Source organism: Anastrepha ludens, chromosome 2 (genome assembly GCF_028408465.1).
Source record: "Anastrepha ludens isolate Willacy chromosome 2, idAnaLude1.1, whole genome shotgun sequence".
Lineage (NCBI taxonomy): Eukaryota > Metazoa > Arthropoda > Insecta > Diptera > Tephritidae > Anastrepha > Anastrepha ludens.
Window position 1 is genome coordinate 164,602,053 of NC_071498.1, and position 4,519 is coordinate 164,606,571.

A 4,519-nucleotide genomic window follows, 5' to 3' on the forward strand; every position below is an offset into this window, starting at 1 on the left:
TCAAAAAATCATTTTTTTTCTCTTGTTCAGCTCCTCCTTCGATGCCAAGAAAAAGTCACAGGGGGTCAGATCTGGGGAATACGGTGGCTGTGGCATCATTAGTGTGTTGTTTTTGGCCAAAAAGTCGCGCACAAGCAACGATATGTGAGCAGGGGCGTTTTCGTGACGCAAGAGCCAATTTGGGTTCTTCCACAAATCCGGGCGTTTCTGGCGGATTGATTCGCGCAAATTGCGCATAACTTGCAGGTAATATTCCTTATTGACCGTTTTACTCTGTGGCAAGAACTCATGATGCACAACGCCCCTGCAATCGAAGAAAACGGTAAGCAAAACTTTTACATTCGACCGAACTTGTCGCGCTTTTTTCGATCTTGGTTCGTGCGGCAGCCTCCATTGAGATGATTGAGCTTTAGTTTCCACGTCATAACCATAAACCCACCTCCCGTCACCAGTTATGACCCTCTGGAGCAAATTTGGGTTGTCGCGGACAGAGTCCAACATCTCATTAGCAATGTTCATGCGATGCTGCTTTTGGTACGAATTTTGCGGCAACCCGTCTCATTGCCACGAGCCAATCGATATGTCTAGGTCCTCAGTAACTTCTCTAATGGTGATTCGACGATTGGTCAATACCATTTTCTTCACTTCAACAATTTTTTCTTCTGTTGTTGAAGTGCTCGGGCGTCCGGCACGTTTTACATCTTCTCGGCCTTCTGAGAACATTTTGTACCACCGATACTGTTGCTTTGGTCCAAAGTAGCTTCTCCGTATGACACAGTCAACGTTCGGAATGCATCCGCGCACTTAATTTCGTTTTTCACACAAAATTTGATTCAGGTTTTTTGATCCATCTGTTTGAATAGGTAAAAATCGAAGACGAGCCGAAACACGTGCAAGCAAAGCAACTATCAACAATTAACTTAACATTCAAAATGGCCGAACTCGTCGGCATGAGTGAGAGACATGAGTACCAACATACCGCCACAAAAAAATCGAAATCGCGATACTTTTTGAACACACCTCGAATATAATTGTGCGTTCCTAGTAGATTAAGTTGCTCGATACACTCAAGGACCAGTGAGGAGTTGATCTCACAGGAAGATAGGGCTTTCAGCGCTCCCCAACTGTCGCTCAGAATGGCAATTCGGTCATTCCGGAAATTTCTGTTTAAATTTAATTCTGCACATAGACAGATGTCATTCATCTCCGCTTGGAAGATGCTTGGAAAACTACTCATCGGCACAGAGCGTTTGGTTCTGCGGCCTTCGAGCCATCTGTGTACTGGTGCAGGTTAAACCCATGGAGCTTCCTTTCGAATGCAGTTCCACTCTAGTTTAACTTACCGGCCAGTTCATTTGTTTCTTCTTTGAATCCACAAGCTACAATCAACTATTTTACTATATCAACAATAACCAACTGAAATACTCGAAAATTTTCAAAAAAAAAAAAAAAAAATAGTGTTTTTACAATTAACTTAAATTCTTGAAAGTTTTAACAAAAACAAGAATTTTTCTACAATACCCTGGTCAAAGGGGGTGCCTGCATTAATTACAAAATTTTTAATTTTAAAATATGAATCAATGATATTTTATTAATAAATGAAATAAAATAAAAGGAATTAGTGGTAGATACATTAATATTTAGTACCTTAACCCTTTGCTTCTCTGGGCCATATTGCGTAGAAGCTTTGCACATTCGGATGCACTTACGGCATTCCACTCGTGAATTAAAGAATGTTTCGGGGTTGCTTGCGATGTTACGCTGTGTTCCTTTACCTTACGTTTTGAACAAGCACATGTGCGTTGCTCTATGGGGTTTGGATTTGGAGACTGTGTTGGCCAACTCTATCTAATTTAGTGTCGCCGAAAATGCGCATTAACTTTTGACTGTTCATGCGACCCTCGCAAAAGAATATTTCGCCGACATTATCAGCTGCCAAACAGCCCCAGATCATAATGCTGGCTCCCTGCATGCTTAGCGCAATGTGGATGGTATTCCTCGGCAATCCTCATGCCGCCTCACGAATGCCACTCCAGGTATTCCAAATACCTGTAGGAAGGGAAACAAAATTGTTTTATAAGATTTGTGTTATTTCCTTGAAATTCGACTAGGGTAAGCAGCTATGGTTCTTGATATTTTTAAATGATGTAAACTAAGCCTCCATCGAAGTTCGATTCATCAGACCACAAAACATTCGACCAATCTTCCTGCATAAAATGTTGTTATCGGTGAGCTCATTCCAAAAATCTTCCCCGTTTTTGATGTGATAAAGTCTCATAATTCGATTTAGCCGGCTACACGGACGAAAAAATGTGTCGTTATCTTGCTCAATCGTCGTGACCTTGCTTGAACTGCAAGCAAAAGCGCGGAATGAACAACAAAGAGCACAATCGGCCCCCGCGTTCGGCAACGTTCGACATCTGGCTCTCTCCTACTTGAGTGAGCATATACATATATGTATGTAAAGGGTCCGCCATATAACTGTACGGAATTAAAAATGCTATAAAAAAGAAACTACTCATTATTTTTCCAAACTGTTTTTTTTTATTTTGAAGCACAATCCTTCCGGTTAATGACGGAACACAACTTCATTCATATGGCTGTCTCGGCTAGCCATGCACCATCCCATACGGTCGGTCCAATTTTTCAACACATTTTTCGATTGTATGCGGCTGTATTTCAGCTATGACATCGCGTATGTTGGTCTTCAGTGCATCAATTGTTGCTGGTTTGTTGGCATAACACTTGTCTTTGACGGCACCCCAAAGATAATAATCCAACGGCGTCAAATCGCAGCTTCGAGGCGGCCAAACGATATCAGAATTTCGGCTGATAATGCGATCTTCGGAGACAGTGCGCAAAAGATTGATCGTAGCATTCGCTGTGTGGCAAGTAGCGCCATTTTGTTGGAACCAAATGCCACCAATATCCTCCTTTTCAATTTCTCGGAACAAAAATTCGTTCAACATGGCCCGGTAACGCTCTCCATTGACGGTTACGGCCACTCCTCGCTTATTTTCGAAGAAAAATGGACCAATGATGCCTCTCGACCAAAATCCGAACCAAACAGTGACTCGTTGTAAATGCATCGGCTTTTCTTCGAGTGCGTGCGGACTTTCTGAGCCCCAATTGCGGCAATTTTGCTTGTGAACATACCCGCCGAGATGGAAATGAGCTTCGTCGCACATACACTTCATTCGGTGCTTTTCTTCTTCCCATTGCCGCACATAATTTTCGTACACATTCTGCAACATTACCATGAGTTTCAAAGTAATGTCGCAATATTTCCCAGCGTTCTTTGAGCGTATACACAACCATTTTCGTTCAGCGGAAGACTACAACTAATTTTCTGTCAAATCAGATGACAGCTAAGTGTTACCATTCTTCAAATAATACCTAGTTCAAATCCGTAACGATAGATGGCGGGCCCTGTATATGCGCATTTGTATATAAATTCACATATTTGTATTTGCATATGCCTTCTTCCTCTGTGCATGGTAATGAACCATTTCTCTGTTGAGAATAGGATGATGATAGGGAAAGTAGGAAATGAAAGGGGGTGTTTCCAATGTAATGTGTCTTGAAAAAGTCAAATCGAGGATGCTGCCTCTTAGTGTTGATGACTTATTAACGTCTGATCCACAATCCAAATGGAACATATCTTTCATGTATTTGATAAATGTTTCGTCATTTTTCACGTTTGTGTAAATGTAACTTGATCAATTTCATTACGATTCCATTTACCCCTCCTCTATATCCATACAAAATATCTATCAAACAAATAAAATTAAAATTTTGTTTTGAAAAATGCAACCATTCCATCAGTATTTTCTTATGACGTTGTCACGTTAAACTATCGTCAGTAAACCGACTTTACAGACAACCTCTTTTTTTCTGAAAGCCACGGCTTCTTTCGGGCTTTGCATCCTTTTAGACCTGCTTCCAGAAGCCTTCTTCTAGCTGTTCGAGCGCACTAATGGATATTTCAATTTCTTCCGACAGGGCAGCTGCATGGGCAGAAGAGGATTTTATACGTTCCTTGAGAAGCTCGCGTATAAATTTTCGGTCTTCCCGTACACGAGTGAGGCGTTTTCTTCCCATCAAGAAGCAGTGTAAAATTGAAACACGAAATTCTTTTGTATCCGTTGTTTTGAAAATGGATGGCAAAAGTAGTGTCACTCTTAGCACAAAAACTGAGAGCTGCTCCAGTGCTAGTTTACTAGCCGGCAGCCCTTGGTCGGGGTTAGCCCGAGACATTCCGGTACGTAGAACCAGCTGCTATGTACCATTTTTGCAGTAGATACTATTGGCTTCTTGTAATTATTATTATTTTTCTTTTTGATAAATGAAAGATTTTTATTGAGATATGAACATTAACGGTCGAGTTCTATTGAACAGAAGAAAATAATAAATAAATACATTTAAACTCAGAAAAATTAAAAAAAATTGTTCATTTCAACATATGAAAAAGAAAAAATAGAAAAAAAATGATAGAAATTTAACATAGTTAGTCTGAGAT